Here is a 19,139-nt window from a genome sequence, read left to right as displayed (position 1 = left end):
GGGAAGCTGAGAAGACGGACCTGCTGGTGTGACGCGTCTGGAAGGTTGACCGTATCCCCATGACCCGGTGGTGAGTTGTCCTCTGTGTTGACCAGGTCAACATAAGTCCTCTAGTCAACGCTACCTGCAACCAGCGACCGGGTTGCCCCGGTCTCTGGTACCTCGGTGCTCGAGGTGGGTCCCACGAAGATATAAGTAGCCGCGTAAAATAGAGCAATAAAATAAGTAACGAGTACGGTAACGTACCCTGACCCCGGGGGCGCCCTCGGATGGATGGATGAGTTGACTGCGGCGCTGATCGAGTCGTCGCGACCGGGAAGAGTAGATAGACATCCACCAGATGAATATCTGGCTCCTGTGGCTCAAAGTCGGACGCGATAGGGATCCGTATGACGATACGCGGTTTAATTACAACATCGACTCGCAGGCTAGAATAGGGGCACGAAGATCGGAATACAATAACGGCGCAAAGGCCAAATACTCTATCGGCTCAACAGCCAGAGTACACAAATAGTACGAAACCTGAGCATGCAGATGACGGTTGTCCAGAGGGTGACGGTGGTTGTCGCCGGAGGCGACGCCCGCGGGAGGCCGTGCCGGCGGCTGCTGGAAATTTCGACGACGACATCTGTTGTCGCCGGAGGCAGGCGACGGTAGTCACTGGAGGCGGTGAAGCTAGACGCCGAAGACGACGGCGCTGGACGCCGAAGGCGGCTGTAGCGATGGTCGCACGAGGCGACGACGCTGGTCGCCGGAGGCGGCTGTGACAACTGCTGGAAGTGACGACGATGTCCCTCGACGGCGTCGGTGCCGGAGAAAGGGGGAGGAGACGGCGGTGTCGTACATCTAGTGAGGGAGGGGGAGGTGGCGAGCTTACCTCGTGGCGGCGACATGCCTCAACCAACTGTGGCCCGGATCGAGGACGAGGAGAAGAGAGGAGGCTATCTCATCGGCCAAGGATGGTCGACGCCGGAGACGCGGAGGAGGAGCAGTGTCGTGATCGGGGTCAGCGGCGAACTAGGCGGAGGTAGTAGCTCCCCGTCCCTCTGCTCGGTGGCGGCGGGAAAGCCAAACACGATGCCCCTTTTTCCTATTGAAGGCACTGGAGCGAAAAGGAGGTAGAGTAGAGGAGGAGGGCAGTGCCGACGGCTTCGTCGAGCGCCGACGAAGGGTGTGAGAGGGAGAAGACTCCTCATTGGCTGGCGGCGACCAAAACATGAACCGACCTCCTCTTCTGCGTGAACAGTGTTTCTTAAAAATACTAAAACCCTCAAGGTGTCAAAAGTCCCAACTACCCCCTCCTTCTCCTTAAATACCCCCCATGCCCCCCATTTACATCTGGATCACAAGCTTCTCCTTCAAGTCTAGTCGAAGGAAGCGCAAATCCGACTGACTAGACCAAGCCCAAAACAAAATCGCTACCGAACGCGGAATCAGATCACTGGACTCGTCTTATCACGTCGACTGAGTAGCTGTGGCGATGCCGAGCAAGTGACTCAAGTAATGTCGAGCGAGCGACGAGAAATAGCGTTGTCCATGCACCGAAGATAATGCTGATCAGGTAGAAAGACGAGTGATCGAGGTGAACGCCCGATCGAGAAGATGCCGCTCAGGCGATCGGAAAAAAGACGAATTGAGTAATTGAGGGAGCATTGTACGAGAGACGGTAGCGATGTCGAGCGAACTACGAGAAATAATACCAAGTCGACCATCGGACCGATGCCGAGCGAGCGGCAAAACACCCAGCGAGCAACGAGTAAAATGATAGTAGACCGAGCGACACGAGGGACCAAGAGTAGTCCGAGCGAACGAGCGATGCCGAGTGCACGACCGCAAAGATGCCGACCAGGCGACCGAGAAAATGCTGAATAATAGGTCGTACAATGCTGACTGGGCAGACGAGCGAGCGATGTCGATCGGGTGATCGAGAAAATGCTGACCAATAGGTCATACAATGCTGACCGTGCGGACGAGCGAGCGATGTTGAACGGGTGATCGAGAAAATGTTGACCTACCAACCACCAGGATGTCGTACAAAACAAGCGCGTGTCTAAGTGGACGATCGGGCGTAGGATCAGGCTGCTACCAAAGTGTCGACCAAGCGACGAAAAATAATGTTAAGCGGCTGCCAAGCAAGCTATCGGGCGAACGCCCAGTGAGCGCCTGGACAAATACCGAGCGAGAGACGAAGCAGCGCTAGGCGGGAGTGGAGCCTGAAAACTGAGCAAGAGCATAGCCCGTGAAATCGGATACGCATAGAAATGAAAGTCGTGATCCGAACGGGCGCGTCGCACATGAGTTGCATCGGAGTGTAGCCCGTGAGTAGAAGACGCGTGGAAGCGAAAGTCGTTAGCCGAACGGGCGCAGAGCCTATGGGATATTCTGGTCCAAAACCAGTGGAGATACTCTTGTCCGTGACCATAGGAGATAGCTCGACCCCGAACAGGGAAGATAAGATGCTCTGATATGCCTCGTGCCCAGTGAAGACCGCTCAACCCCGAACGGGGGAGATAGATTGTCGTGAAGACTGTGCGACCCCGAACGGGGGAGATGGATGCTCGTGAAGACTGTGGGACCCCGAACAGGGGAGATAAGATGCTCGTGAAGACTGTGTGACCCCGAACGGGGGAGATAGATGCTCTGCTAAGCTGATCGGTGAAGATATGGGTTTAAGGTCACCATCCGACCGCCGATGATGCGAGGGTTTAAGGTCGTCGCTCGACCGCCGATGACGCGAGGGTTTAAGGTCGCTTCTCAACCGCCGATGACGCGAGGGTTTAAGGTCGCCGCTCGACCGTCGATGATGCGAGGGTTTAAGGTCGCCGCTCGACCGCCGATGACGCGAGGGTTTAAAGTCGCCACTCGACCGTCTTCAGGCCGGGTGTTTATAGCTGCCGGTTCGGCTCTGGCGTTTAACGTCACCGCTTAACGGTCTTCTAACATCACTCAAACACGGTCGATCGGCACGGGGTCTTCGACATCGAGCTCGTGGCTCGGATAATATACGCCCGACCAATCGGCACGGGGTCTTCGACATCGAGCCGTGGGATAATATACGCCCGCCCGATCGGCACAGGGTCTTCGACATCGAGCCATGTCTCGGATAATATACGCTCGACCGATCGACACGGGGGTCCTCGATCGAGGAACTATGGCAGATCATATAATTGAAAGAGAAAAGATAACGCAAAAATTGACCGAGGTCATAAGGATGGCAGAACTTTCCGACGTTGCCCATCTTCACGTTCCAAATCAGGTGCGTTCCCACAGACGGCGCCAATATGATCCTGTCGGGAAGTTGAGAAGACATACCTACTGGTGTGACGCGTCTGGAAGGTAGATTGTATCCCCATGACCCGGTGTTAAGTTGTCCTCTGTGTTGACCAGGTCGACAGAAGTCCTCTAGTCAAAATATGATCCTGTCGGGAAACTGAGAAGACGGACCTACTAGTGTGACGCGTCTAGAAGGTTGACCGTATCCCCATGACCCGGTGGTGAGTTGTCCTCTGTGTTGACCAGGTCGGCAGAAGTCCTCTGGTCAACGTTACCTGCAACCAACGATCGGGTTGCCCCAGTCTCTTGTACCTCGGTGCTCGAGGTGGGTCTCACGAAGATATAAGTAGCCGCGTAAAATAGAGCAATAAAATAAGTAACAAGTATGAGAACGTACCCTGGCCACGGGGGGAGCGCCCTCGGATGAATGGATGAGCTGACTGCGGCGCTAATTGAATCGTCGCGATCGGGAAGAGTAGATGGGCGTCCACCAGATGAATAACTGGCTCCTGTGGCTCAAAGTCGGACGCGATAGGGATCCGTATGATGATACGCGGTTTAATTACAACACCAACTTGCAGGCCGGAATAGGGGCACGAAGGCTGGAATACAATAACGGTGCAAAGGCCAAATACTCTATCGGCTCGCCGGCCAGAGTAGACAAATAGTACAAAACCTGAGCATGCAGATGACGGTTGTCCGGAGGGTGACGGTGGTTGTCGCCGGAGGTGACGCCCACGGGAGGCCGTGCCGGCGGCTACTGGAAATGTCGGCGATGACATTTGTTGTCGCCGGAGGCAGTGGCGACGGTAGTCGTTGGAGGCGGAGAAGCTGGACGCCGAAGACGACGGCGCTGGACACCGAAGGCGGCTGTAGTGATGGTCGCACGAGGCGACGACACTGGTCGTCGGAGGTGGCTGCTGTTGCTGGAGGCGACTGCGACAACTGCTAGAAGTGACGACGATGTCCCTCGATGGCGTCGACGTTGGAGAAAGGGGGAGGAGGAGGTGGTGAGCTTCCCTCGCGGTGGCGACATGCCTCAGCTAACTGTGGCCCAGATCAAGGACGAGGAGAAGAGCGAGGAGAGAGGAGGCCATCTCACCGACCAAGGATGGCCGGCGCCGGAGACGCGGAGGAGGAGCAGTGTCGTGATCAGGGTCGGCGGCGAACTAGGCGGAGGCAGTAGCTCCCCCTCCCTCTGCTAGGTGGCGGCGGGAAAGCCAAACACGATGCCCCTTTTTCCTATTGAAGGCGCTGGAGCGAAAAGGAGGTAGAGTAGAGGAGGAGGGCAGCGCCGGCGGCTTCGTCGGGTGCCGACGAAGGGTGTGAGAGGGAGAAGACTCCTCATTGGCTGGCGGCGGCCTAAACATGAACCGACCTCCTCTTCTGCGTGAACAGTGTTCCTTAAAAATACTAAAATCCTTAAGGTGTCAAAAGTCCCAACTGCCCCCTCCTTCTCCATAATTACCCCCATGTCCCCCGTTTACATCCGAATCAATTGCCATTCTATGAAACTGTTTTCTAGATAATGATTTGGTGAAGATGCAAGCAACTTGATCCTCTGTAGAGATATATGAGACTGACAGTTGTTTAGCCGTTACATGTTCTTATACAAAGTGAAAATCTATATCCATTTGTTTTGTGCGAGTATGAAAAATTAGATTTACAGTAAGATATGTTGCTCCAATGTTGTTAAACCATATCTTAGGTATAACATTAGTAGAAATATGTAACTATGAGAAAGGGGTTTGGAGCCAAATGATTCCAAACGTTACATTAACAAAAACTTTATATTCATCTTCAGTACTAGATCAAGATACAGTAGGTTGATTTTTAGAATGTCATGAGATAAGATTTCGTCTAAAAAAATATTGTATATCCTCCAGTAGAACATTTATCTTTAGGAGAGTCTGCCCAATCTGCATCACTAAATGCATTTAACTCTCGTAAGGAATATTGATATAAAAGAGACCATGAAGAATAGTACCTTGAGATAGCGAAGGATTCTCTTAACTCCTTCCCAATATTGTTCAGTGGGATAATACATATATTGACCAGCCTCAAAAGATAAATCAGGGCATGTGATAGTGACATATTATAAGCCTCCAACAATACTCTAATAAATTTGAGGATCGGTCAAAGTAAGAGATGATGAAGGTGTAGAAAAGTTGATGGAGGAGAAATGAAGGATTATGACTTTGATACCATGATGAGAATGCAATAATCAATAAGAAAATAATTATTTATTTTTCTCTCTTTTTTGGATTCTTTTCAATTGTAATTAAATGGGCGATGATCCGGATGCAGGTTATGGCATAGGATGGAAATAGGGGGAAGAGGAGGGACAAGGGGGTCTTTTCATAAGATAAGGGGTTTTGCTTTAAAGGGGGGCACTGTAGCAATAGGAAAGGGAGGTCTGAGGGAGGTGTTGGCCACGAAACAGGGGGAAGGGAGTTCGAGATTTTTACGCCGCCAGCCCTCTCGCACAGGGAGCCGACGCCGACATTAGCCAACTTCCCTCCCTCCCCCTCGTCGCTAACGCTCCTCTTCTCTTCTCCTAATCACGACGCTTCTACCGGGCGGTCGCTTCGTGTTTTTGCTTCTTGGCCGCCACCACGATGCAAGGAAGGCACAGCCGCCACCGTTTCTTCCTCGCCACCGGCGAGCCGCCTCCCTCCTCTCTCCTTCTCCTCTCGCCGGCAGGGGCCTCCCGCCATGGCCCTCCATCGTCGCCGTGTACGCTGATGCCGCATCCAGCGGCCCTTGCCGCCGCGTCCAGCGGGCCTCAGCGCCGCGTCCAGCGACCCTCGGCGCCGCGTCCAGCAGCCCTCGCCGCCGCGTCCAGCAGCCCTTGACGCCGCGTCCAGCGACCCTCGGCGCCGCGTCCAGCAGCCCTCGCCGCCGCGTCCAGCAGCCCTTGACGCCGCGTCCAGCGGCCCCCGCCACCACGTCCAGCCGCCTCCGCACGCGACAACCACCTCCTTGCGCTGGCAGTCGCCGCTGCCCCCTCCTACGGCCACGTTCACCGCTGGCAGTCGCCGCTGCCCCCTCCTACGACCACGTTTACCGCTGGCAGTCGTCGCTGCCTCTTCCGCGATCACAGCCGCAGTCTCTAGTGGATGTCGTCATCTTCCGGGCCATCGCAGCCTTTATACTATTTCTCTACGCCGGCCTTCGAGCCGAGAAGGTGCTCGGTCGGTAAGCCGATGTGGTTCTGGTCGTCGAGTCATTGTGCTTCTTTATTCACACTGTTGTTGTGCTTGTGCGTTACTAGTATTGTCCGGCCTACGTGCCGTGTGCCGGCCTGCGAGCCGCTATTATATCTGGCTTGCGTGCCGCCGTCTCGGATCCTTGCTGCACTAGACTCCATGTCATCACCTCCGGACCCAGTTTCTCTTCAGTTGGCTCAGATGCACCCACTCTTCCGGGTCACGACGACTCGATTAGCTTCACGACCCACTCGCCAATCCCTCCGAGGGCGCCCCCCCCCGGGGCCAGGGTATGTCATTGTACCTATCTTACATTTATTTCACTATTCTATTATTGTTAGGCTGCTTACATATTCGTGGGACCCGCCTCGAGCATCCAGGTACCAGGGACCGGGGTAACCCGGTCGCTGGATACATGAACGGTTAACCAGAGGAGGACTTCCGACGACTTGGTCAACACAGAAGATAGCTCACCGTTTGGGTCATGGGGATGCGATCAACCTTCCAGACATGTCATTTCGGCAGGTTCGTCTTCTCCGCTTCCCGACAGGATCAATTTGGCGCCGCATGTGGGAACGCACCTGGTCTGGAACGTGAAGACGGATGACCCTAAAAGTTCCGCCATCCTCATGGCCTTGAGGGGTTTCAACGAGTATATCGTATCCTCCTCACTCCACGGGTATTCGGGAGTCGAGAAATTGAGTCAGATCCTCTGCTGGTCGGCAGGTTAGTTTTTCAATTGTATTCTCTTTCGGTCATAGAATTTATCATAGTTTCTCGAGCAAGGACTCCCGTGCCGAACGACCGGGTTTCCATCAAATCCGAGCCAAGGGCTCGATATCGAAGACCCCGTGCTGATGACCCGAGTGTATATTATTCGAGCCACGAGCTCGATGTCGAAGACCCCCGTGCTGGTCGGCTGGGCGTATATTATTCGAGCCATCGGCTCGATGCCGAAGACCCCGTGCCGATCGACCGGGCGTATATTATCCGAGCCACCGGGTCGATGTCGAAGACCCCGTGCCGATCGGCCGGGCGTATATTATCCGAGCCACCGGCACGATATCGAAGACCCTGTGCCGGTCGATCGGGCTTATATTATCCGAGCAATCGTCTCGATGCCGAAGACCCCGTGCCGATCGGCCAGGCGTATATTATGCGAGCCACCGGCTCGATGTCGAAGACCCCGTGCAAATCGACCGGGCGTATATTATCCGAGCCACCGGCTCGATGTGGAAGACCCCGTGATGATCGACCGGGCATATATTATCCGAGCCACCGGCTCGATGTGGAAGACCCCGTGATGATCGACCGGGCGTATATTATCCGAGCCACCGGCTTGATGTCGAAGACCCCGTGACGATCGACCGGGCGTATATTATCCGAGCCACCGGCTCGATGTCGAAGACCCTGTGCCGATCGGGCGGGTGTATAATATCCGAGACACCGACTCGATGTCGAAGACCCCATGCTGATCGGCCAAGCGTATATTATCCGAGCCACCGGCTCGATGTCGAAGTCCCCATGCTGATCGGCCAAGCGTATATTATCCGAGCCATCGGCTCGATGTCGAAGACCCCATGCCGATCGGCCGGGCGTATATTATCCGAGCCACCAGGTCGATTTCGAAGACCCCCGTGCCGGTCGTCGGGTCGTATATTATCCGAGCCATCGGTTCAATGTCGAAGACCCAAAGTCGATCGGCCGGGTGTATATTATCCGAGCCACCGGCTCAATGTCGAAGACCCCGTGCCGATCGGCTGAGCGTATATTATCCGAGCCACCGACTCAATGTCGATGACCCCATACCGATCGGTCGGGCGTATATTATTCGAACCACCGGCTCGATGTCGAAGACCCCGTGCCGATCGGCGGGGTGTATATTATCCGAGCCACCGGCTCGATATTGAAGACCCCGTGTCGATCGGTCAAACGTATATTATCTGAGCCGCGAGCTTATTATCGAAGATCCCGGGCCGATCGGTCGGGTTTGAGTTATGCTTGAAGACCGTCGAGCGACGACGTTAAACTCTAGAGTCGAACCGGCGACTATAAAAACCCCGGCTTGAAGACCGTCGAGCGGCGACGTTAAACTCTAGAGTCAAACCGGCGACTATAAAAACTCAGACTTGAAGACCGTCGAGCGGCCACGTTAAATTCTAGAGTCGAACCAGCGATTATAAAAATCCCGGCTTGAAGACCGTCGAGCGGCGACGTTAAACTCTAGAGTCGAACAGGCGACTATAAAAACCCCGGCTTGAAGACCGTCGAGTGGCGACGTTAAACTCTAGAGTCAAACCGGCTACTATGAAAACCCCGGCTTGAAAACCGTCGAGTGGCGACGTTAAACTCTAGAGTCGAACCGGCGACTATAAAAACCCCGGCTTGAAGATCGTCGAGCGGCGACGTTAAACTCTAGAGTCGAATCGGCGACTATAAAAACCCCGGCTTGAAAACCGTCGAGCGGCAACGTTAAACCCCCATCTTCATGTACTAGTTCATCGGATAATCAATCTCCCCCGTTCGGGGTCGAGCAGTCTTCACGAGCATTTATCTTCCCCGTTCGGGATCAAGCAGTTTTCACGAGTCGCGGTGCATATAGGAGCATCTTATCCCCCCCCTCCCGTTCTGGGTCAAACTATCGCCGATGGTCATGGACAAGAGTCCCCACTGGTCGCGAACCAGGATAGCTTATAGGCTCTGCGCCGTTAGGCATCGGCCACTCAGCTTTACTCGATTGTCGGGCCAGCATTTTACGATCGCCCGTTGACTATTCTTGGTGCTGCTCGGTCAGCACTCTCGTAGCCGTCTGACCGGTATCGCTCGACCGTCCATTCGGCCACACGCTTGAACTAGGTCGCACGATCGATGCTCTTTAGGATGCCCAGTCACATTTTATAGTCATCTGACCAACATTTTCCGAGGCTCGATTTCCATTCTTCTGAGTGCTTGGTTGGCGTCTTCGCGGTCGCGTGCTCAGCATTGTTCTCTCGGCGCCTATCTACCCGATCGGCATCCTTCCGATCATCCGATCAGCATCCTTCCGATCATCCGATCAGCATCCTTCCGATCATCCGATCAGCATCTCCGAGGTCGCGCGCTTGGCATCGTCCGCCCGACACCTATTCACCCGATCGACATTCCGATCGCCCGGTCAGCATCTTCGCGGTCGCACGCTCGGCATCGCTCGTCCACTCGGTCTACTCAGCATCTCATGCGTCGCTCGGTCTACTATCATTCTACTCGTCGCTCACTTGTCGTTTGACCGCCTGCCCTGCATTTGTTCGGTTATTGACATGATACTATTTCTCGAAGTACGCTCGACATTGCTACCGTCTCTCGCGCGACACTCTCTCGATTACGCAGGTTCACATTTTTTTGATTGCCTGATCAGCATATTCTTGATCGCGCGTCCGGCTCGATCGCCCGTCTTTCTACCCGAGTAGCATTATTCCTATTGCCCGGATCGTACCATTTCTCGTCGCGCGCTTGATACTACTTGGGTCACTTGCTCGGCATTGCCACAACTACTCATTCGACGTGATAAGATGAGCCCAGTGATTTGATTTCGCGTTCGGTAGCGATTCTGTTTTGGGCTTGGTCTAGTCAGTCGGACTCACGCCTCCTTCGACTAGACTTGAAGGGGAGGCTTGTGATCCAGATGCAGGTTATGACATAAGATGGAAATAGGGGGAAGAGGAAGGGCAAGGGGGTCTTTTCATAAGATAAGGGTTTTTTCTTTAAAGGGGGGCACTGTAGCAATAGGAAAGGGAGGTCTGAGGGAGGTGGCAGCCACTAAACAGGGGGAAGGGAGTTCGAGATTTTTGCGCTGCCAGCCCTCTCGCGCAGGGAGCCGCCGCCGACAAACTTCCCCCCCTCTCCCTTGTCGCTGACGCTCCTCTTCTCTTCTCCTCATCGCGACGCCACTACCGGGCGATCGCTTCGTGTCTTTGCTTCTTCGCCGCCACCACGATGCAAGGAAGGCACAGCTGCCACTGTTTCTTCCTCGCCACCGGTGAGCCGCCTCCCTCCTCTCTCCTTCTCCTCTCGTTGGCAGGGGCCTCCCGCCATGGCCCTCCATCGTCGCCGCATATGCTGCCGCCGCATCCAGCGGCCCTCGCCGCCGCGTCCAGCGGCCCTCGCCGCCGCGTCCAGCGGCCCTCGCCATCGCGTCCAGCGGCACTCGCTGCCACGTCCAGTCGCCTCGGCACGCGACAGCCACCTCCTTGCGCTGGCAGTCGCCGCTGCCCCCTCCTATGGCCACATTCACCGCTGGCAGTCGTCGCTGCCCCCTCCTACGGCCACGTTCACCGCTGGCAGTCGCCGCTGCCTCTTCCCGTGGTCACAACCACCGTCTCTAGTGGATGTCATCATTTTCCGAGTCGTTGCATCCTTTATACTATTTGTCTACGTCGGCCTTCGAGCCGAGAAGGCGCTCGGCCGGTAAGCCGATGTGGTTCCGGCCGTCGAGTTGTTGTGCTTCTCTATTCACACTGTTGTTGTGCTTGTGCATTACTAGTATTGTCCGGCCTGCTTGTCGTGTGCCGGCCTGCGAGCCGCTATTATATTTGGCTTGCGTGCCGCCGTCTCGGATCCTTGCTGCACTAGACTCCATGTCATCACCTCCGGACCCAGTTTCTCTTCAGTTGGCTCAGATGCACCCACTCTTCCGGGTCACGACTGTTGGGATCTTAGATGGCTAGAGGGGGGGGTGAATAGCCCCTTAAAAACTTAAACAAAAATTTCTACAAAAAACTTGTTAGCACAGCGGAATTAGAAAACTAAAACAAGAAGGAAACAAGCACACTAACACACTGATTTACGAGGTTCGGGGATAACTTGCCCCTACTCCTCGGCGTGTCCGTAAGGTGGACGAGCCCTTGATCTTCGGTAGATCACACCCCGGATGACTCCGGCTAATGAAGCTCTCCTTCTCGGTGGAGTAACCTTTCCACAAAGTCTCAAGAAATATATATGTTAAACCACAAGACTTACAGAGCTCGGTGGCAAAGAAGAATGAACTAAAGCTTACAACCACGCGAGGATCAGTGGAAATAGAGAATTTTCAGCAGACAGCAGTTTCTCACCCGAGAGCTCAAGAACTTAGCACACCACAACGATCAACAGAACGTTTTTCACTTTCTTGCTTTTTCTTGTTCTTTTCTCTCGCTTTTTACTGCTTCTTAAGCCTCTGTCTTCCGCTGTCACGGATCGTGGTCAAACTGCACAGAATCATCGCTGCAGCCAATCCCTCTTCCTCCTTACCTGGTTCTCTGAACTCACACCAATGAAATCACAGTCTTCACTGGTGTCTTCTGAGCTCGAACCAATCACCAGGAGTCAAGCGGCCAGATCACACCAGTAGCCGTTGTTGCTTCAAATGCACCATGCGCCGCGAATCACAGCAGAAAGGCCCTTTGTCGTATTCCTCTTATGTACTTAATTTGAAATTAAGCTGGAATGATACACCGTGATCCTGCAAACTCAAAAGCTAACGACACGGAGGTTATATGATTCTGCAAATCAAATGCGGTGGAGGAATCGCGAAACAACAAATTTGATTGTGTGTGGATCGGTCACGGATCGATCCATGGACCGATCGGGCATCCCGATCGGTCCAGCATGTCCGATCGGTCGTGGAGACCGATCGGGCAGTGGATCGGTCTCCACGACCGATCCCTCCTTCTTCTTCGCATATCTCTCGATCGGTCCAAAGACCGATCGATTACTCGGTGTCGAGAAGCTCTTGACGTCGGTCTGACTGCATCGATCGATTACCGGTGTGCATCGAAGTTTCGATCGGTCTACGCATCATCGATTGCACTCGATGTGCTACTAAGTGTTTCTGATCGGTCACCGCACGATTCATGGAAATTCAACAGATCGATGCGTCGACCGATCCAGCATCTTATGTAACATCGATCGGTCTACCGACCGATCCAATGTTCCATGGAATGTCCACTTAGGTCCCTCTCCTAATTCACCGAGCAGAACGAGCTCCCGAACCTCTATGACCTAGTCCGAGAACGAGGCCGAGCCCTCTCCGACTCGGCCCGTCCAGAGAACGAGCCACCGAGCCCTCTCGACCTAGTCCGGAGAACGAGCTACCGAGCCCCTCTCGACTTCCCAGTCCGGTCCAGAGACACCTATGTGCTCTCGGCCTGGTTCGAGAACGAGCTACCGAGCCCTCTCGACTTCGTCGTGCCAAGTTTCCAGCTCTCCGACTTCGTCCGGTCCAGAGAACGAGCTACCGAGCCCTCTCTGACCTAGTCCGGAGAACGAGCTACCAAGCCCTCTCCGACTTCGCGTGCCAAGTTTCCAACTTGGACTTTTCCCTTCCACTTGATCAACCTTGATCATTAATTAAACCGAGTTCAATTAATATCTGATACAAACTTAAATCAGTGTCAACATCAAAACAACAGCCAGATTAGACTGTATCAACAATCTCCCCCTTTTTGTTGTTTGACAACATAATTTAAGTTTAGATCAGAAAGATCAGAAATGTTCTTATTTTCATAATTTTAGGGGAATCAAGATCCTCCCCCTAAGATGGATACTCCACTAAGTCAATAACGGGAATCAAGATCCTTCCCGTTATCTTCTCCCCTAAAATCAAGCCTTCATACATCTCTAAACTTAGGTATCCTCTCCCCCTTTGTCAAACACCGAAAAGGTGCAAATGAGGTTACAAAACTCAAAAGACTCCCCCTTAACCCATACTGTCTTGCACCTATAGTTCCCTCTAAGTGTATAATATGACAGTAAGAAAGAGATAAGATACAATCAAGTCATGGCATAGGAACATCATATTAATAGTCAATAGGAAATGACACACAAAGAAAAACAGGAAAATGAGCAGCATAAATAGATGAAATAAGCAAATATCCAGGTCATACAAAAATATCCAACAGAATAGCATCCAAAATACAGACAGTCAAACAGAATGTATCAATCAATTTCCTCAACACGAGGAACATCATCATCATCCGCGGGAGGCACGTAACCCTGAGGCGGCATGCTGGAGCTCGAAGGTGGATGGCCCGAGAAACGCTGCGGAGGTGGGTAGTTGGCCATCCAGCCCAGAAGTAGCTGCTGCGTCACCAGTTGCTGACTGCGCAAGTCATCGTAGCGCTGGTCGATCCGAACACGCAGTCCATGGAGCTCAGCAGCCAGTAGCTTATCGTGTCGATCAAAGCGACTCTCCAGCTCGGCGATCTGCCAGTGCAGATCAGGATCGGCCTCTCCATCGTCAACAGCAGGAGGAGCAGCAACAGGAGCAACCTGTCGTGGAGGTCCCCGTGGTAACTCACCTAGTACTCTCCCATCCTTCCACCGAACATCCCCATTTTGTCCTATGATTCCAGACTTGAAAAATGCCCGCTTCCCAAGTCTGCAATCCTGTCTGACCATCTTGACTATTCTACCCTTAGAGACATCAATCTGAAGGGTCTCGAGCCAATCTGTAATTATATGGCCATAAGGCATATAAACAGTGGAGCTGCTAGGCTGAGAATATGAGATGATCGAAGAATAGATGCTCGACATGATATCAAAATCGAGACGCCGACGTAAACCATAAAGCATAAGACAATGATATGATCGGATCTCAGATAATGATTTAGATGTGATAGGTAGAAGGCAGTTCATGACAATCTTAAAAAGAATGTAGTCTTGAGGAGATAATCTCAAGGCTGCAAAAGTAGGGAAGTCAACATCTAGCTCATCTAGTCCATCAGGTCTAGGGTGTCCAAAGAAATACTCATAGATAGTGTCAGGTGATACATCAAGTGGAGGAGGTAGTGACTCTGGTAAATCAGGATAAATGGGAAAAGGATCCTCTGAACACATACGACAACCTAGATACCCAAAGAATTCTCTGATGGAGAAATCGATAGTTCTTTTAGTGACTCGAGTTTTATAAACACCATCACTGTTCTGATGAAGATTGTTGTAGAATTCAGATACTAGGTCATGGTTGATGTCCCTTTCTAGGTAGACTACCGAGTCAAGTTTATAATAGGCTAGGGTTTCGGATACAGAGGGACAAAATTCATCCATGTACTTTCGATCCACAGATCGACATGGAAGCAGCTTGAATGTCCTCTGTTGAAATGCTTGCTCAAACTGGCGGTTCGGGAATCTTGAAGAAGAGGAAGGTTGAGGTCGGGAGGGTGCCTGAGACTTGGATTTCTCAGGTGACTTAGATTTAGAGGTCCCTTCACCCACTACTTTCTTTCTAAGGGTTAACAAAGTGGAAAAATGGGGCAATGAGTGAGCACCGGAGCCACCAGCACCAAAAAAAACATATATGGTGAGAAATGAAACCGAACTGCCAAAGTTCTAGAGAGGTAGAGAGTTACCTTGGTGCCATTGAACTTTTGGCTAGAGTTTCGGAGGGCTAGAGCTTCAGCTAGGGTTCGGCTAGAGGTCCGCGTGCAACGAGAAGAGAAGGAGTGAGGTGAGGGAAGGAGTCGGCTAGGGTTCCGCGTGAAAGAGGAAAAGAAGAGGTCGGGAAGTTTTAATGGTTTACTGATGGGTATACAGTTGATGAAATGATCGGACGACTGTCCGATCAGGAGAAATCCTGACCGATCAGGTAACGTCCTGATCGGTCAGGGAGTGTCCTGATCGGTCGCGGAGACCGATCAGGGAGCCTCCTGATCGGTCCCTGGACCGATTAGAGGTGGATGCGTGCCAGAGCCTCCTGATCGGTTGTGGAGACCGATTAGGGAACCTCCTGATCGGTCCCCGGACCGATCAGAGGTCGATCAGTAACTAGTGATACGTGCCAGAACCCCTGATCGGTCTGCAGACTGATCAGATATCGAACAGAGGTCAAATGAGTCCTGATCGGTCGTGGAGACCGATCAGGCATCATTCTGATCGGTCCCTGGACCGATCAGTGTCTGATAATCAGTGATTTCAAATTTCAGCAATTTCAGTAACTGAAATTTTGAGCCGTTGTCTATCGAGAATTCTGAAAAGTTCAGAACTCAAGAATTCAGAACCTCCCAAATTCATAACCTAGAACCTAAGAATCAACACCCACAAGTATATTCAAAAAGTGAGCTCTTATGGTCTGAGCTTGTTTAGAGCCCGAAAGTTTCAGACTTTAAAACCAAAAACTCAGACATTTGGAATCTTAGGATTCCAATCTCAGAAAACCTTATAAAACTATTACCTATAGTGAACCAAGGTATTAATTTAGACTTAGGATTGCTATGATCAGTTTCAAGTTTGTCAAAATATATCCAAGTTGCTATTATTTCCTTTAACAACCTATCTTATTATCAATCAATCAAAGTCATGAAATGAATCAAACAACAATATCAATCAACACATCAGCCATCAACCATAATTAGATAATTTCTAGGCAAAAGTCCAACCAAGATTCCTTGGTTGGAATATATGAGTAAGATCTAGGAACCAAATACATATGAATTATGTAATGGTCTTCCCCATACTCAATTTATGTCTCTTCAACCTAATTATTCAAGGGATGCATGATACATTTTGAATAATTTGGTTGATCCTAGCATCTCACCCCATTTCTAGCAAACAAAAACATTTTGTTAAACCTTATAGTTTGTGTGAGATGTTCCCAAGTTGCCCAAATTAATTTCCCAATTTCTCTTGTAGTTTTAGTTGTCCTTATTGATCATGATGTGGTCAAAATGACTTATTGAGCCAAACACATTCCCAATTCCCTCCTTAAATGACTAAATTCATTTTTCGGAAGGGGTTTGGTGAAAATGTCGGCTAAGTTTGACTTTGACTCAACATATGTGAGTGCAATGTCTCCCCTAGCTACGTGATCTCTAATGAAGTGATGACGCACTTCAATGTGTTTGGTCCTTGAATGATGGATTGGATTTTTCATTAGGTTTATTGTGCTAATGTTGTCACACAACACTTGCACTCCCTTATACGAAAGTCCATAATCTTCTAGAGTGTGAATCATCCACAACAATTGTGATACACTCTCTCCCATGGCAATGTATTCAGCCTCGGTCGTGGAGAGAGCAACACAATGTTGCTTCCGACTTGACCAACTAACTAATGATGAACCTAAAAATTGGCAACCCCCACTAGTGCTTTTCCGATCCAATTTGCATCCAGCATAATCGGAGTCGGTATAACCTATCAAGTCAAAAGACTCAGTACGAGGGTACCAAAGACCTACTCTAATTGTGCCTTTAAGGTATCTCAGAATTCTCTTAACTGCAATTAAATGAGATTCCTTGGCACAGACTTGATATCTAGCGCACATGCCCACAGCAAAGAGTATGTCCGGTCGACTAGCTGTGAGATATAGAAGACTACCGACCATGCTTCTATATTGCGTTAGATCAACTGATTTCCCACTCTCATCATTGTCCAGACGAGTGTTTGTCGCCATTGGAGTGGACACTTCCTTAGAGTCACTCATGTTGAATTTTTTGAGCATCTCTTGAGTGTATTTCGTCTGATGGACATAAATTCCATCTCGAGTTTGTTTGATTTCAAGTCCAAGGAAGAATGTCAATTCTCCTACTAGACTCATCTCAAACTCACTTTCCATGTGAGTGATAAATTCATTCAAATAGCCCTTGTTATTTGAGCCACAAATTATGTCATCGACATACACTTGGGCTACAAAAATATTTTCACCATCTCTACGCAGAAATAGTGTTGGGTCTATTTGGCCTCTCACAAAACCCTTTTCTAGTAAATATGTTGACAACCTTTCGTACCAAGCTCGTGGTGCTTGTTTAAGCCCATAAAGAGTTTTCTTGAGCTTGTACACGTGGTTTGGAGCTTCGGTATTCACAAACCCCGGTGGTTGTTCAACATAGACTTCTTCTTTAATAAAGCCATTTAAGAAGGCATATTTAACATCCATTTGATAGAGCTTGAAACCTCTATGTGCAGCAAAAGCTAGCATTAAACGAATGGACTCTAATCGTGCCACGGGAGCATAAGTCTCATCATAATCGAGACATTCGACTTGACTATAGCCCTTGGCTACAAGTCTCGCCTTGTTCCTTACGACTTCTCCCTTTTGGTTTAACTTATTTTTGAAGACCCATTTAGTTCCAATAATGGTGGTCTTCTTAGGTCTAGGAACTAAGTCCCACACTTGGTTCCTTTCAAATTGACCTAACTCATCTTGCATAGCTAAGATCCAATCAGGATCGTGCAATGCCTCATCAACTAATTTTGGTTCAATCTCTGAAATCAATGCGACTTCATTAGACTCATTTCTAAAGAATGACCTAGTCCTAACCCCTTGTTGGATGTCTCCCACAATTTGGTCTTGGGGATGACTCGTGGCTATCCTAGATTGTCTTGGTGTTGGTGGTGCCTCATGAATGGTCTCACTAGGCACCGGCAAGGACTCAATATCAGGCAAAGGATCAGATTGAGTTCTTTGTTGCCTTTGCTCATCAACATCAGAGTCAACTTCGACTCGTTCTTCATTTTGATCATTCAAACTTAGATTTCTAAGTTCAAATTGAATTTCTCCTACATCCCTTGATTGATCATTTAAGTTAGGGATTTCTTCAAAAACTACATCAGAGGACTCTTCAATCAATTTAGTCCTATTGTTGTAGACTCGATAGGCTTTGCTGGTGAGCGAGTACCCGACCAATATCCCTTCATCAGCCTTGGCCGAAAATTTTCCAAGATGGTCCTTGGTGTTCAAAATAAACACCTTACAACCAAACACCCTAAGATGTTTAATTGTAGGGGGTCTTCCAAACCAAAGTTCATGGGGAGTCTTTCCTAGAAACCTATGTATCAGGATTCGGTTTTGCACATAGCAAGCTGTATTTACAGCTTCAACCCATAAGTAACTCGGTAGTGAGTACTCATTGAGCATACTTCGTGCAGCCTCTTGTAAGACTCGGTTCTTTCTCTCCACAACCCCATTTTGCTGTGGGGTCCTTGGAGTAGAGAACTCATGCCTATATCCCTTTTCTTGACAGAATTCTAAAAACCTATGATTTTGAAATCCCCCACCATGATCACTTCTAATGGTTTTAATTGTTGTTGATTTTTCATTTTCAGTTCTTCTACAAAAGGAAATAAAAATATCTATGGTTTGATCCTTAATTTTCAAAAAGAAGGTCCATGTATACCTAGTAAAGTCATCAATAATCACTAAACAGTATCTACTTTCATTTAATGAAATAACACTACTGCAATCAAACAAATCCATATGTAATAAGTCTAAGGCAGTAGTTGTACTTACAACGCTTTTACCTTTATGAGACGCTTTAGTTTGCTTACCCTTCTGACATGCATTACACAATTTGGTCTTTTGGTACTTGATGCTTGGTAAGCCTCGCACTAACCCTTTGTTGGCCAGTTTCCGGATATTCTTCATGTTCACATGAGCCAACCTCCTATGCCAAAGCCACGATTCTTCTTCTTTTGACATGAAACACTTAGCAAGAGCATTAGTAACACTTTTAAAAGAAACTTGATAAATGTTATCTACCCTTGTGCCTACTAGTACCGTGTCAAGTGTGTCAATGTTTTTGACTAGACATTGACTCGAATGAAATTCAATTGTGTAACCCGTATCACACAATTGACTGACACTCAGGAGATTAAAAGTCATCCCCTTGACTAGAAGGACATTCTTGATTTGGAGATATTCGGATATAT

This window comes from Zingiber officinale, chromosome 7B (genome assembly GCF_018446385.1).
Source record: "Zingiber officinale cultivar Zhangliang chromosome 7B, Zo_v1.1, whole genome shotgun sequence".
In the NCBI taxonomy this organism is placed as follows: Eukaryota; Viridiplantae; Streptophyta; class Magnoliopsida; order Zingiberales; family Zingiberaceae; genus Zingiber; species Zingiber officinale.
This window is presented reverse-complemented; position numbering follows the sequence as displayed.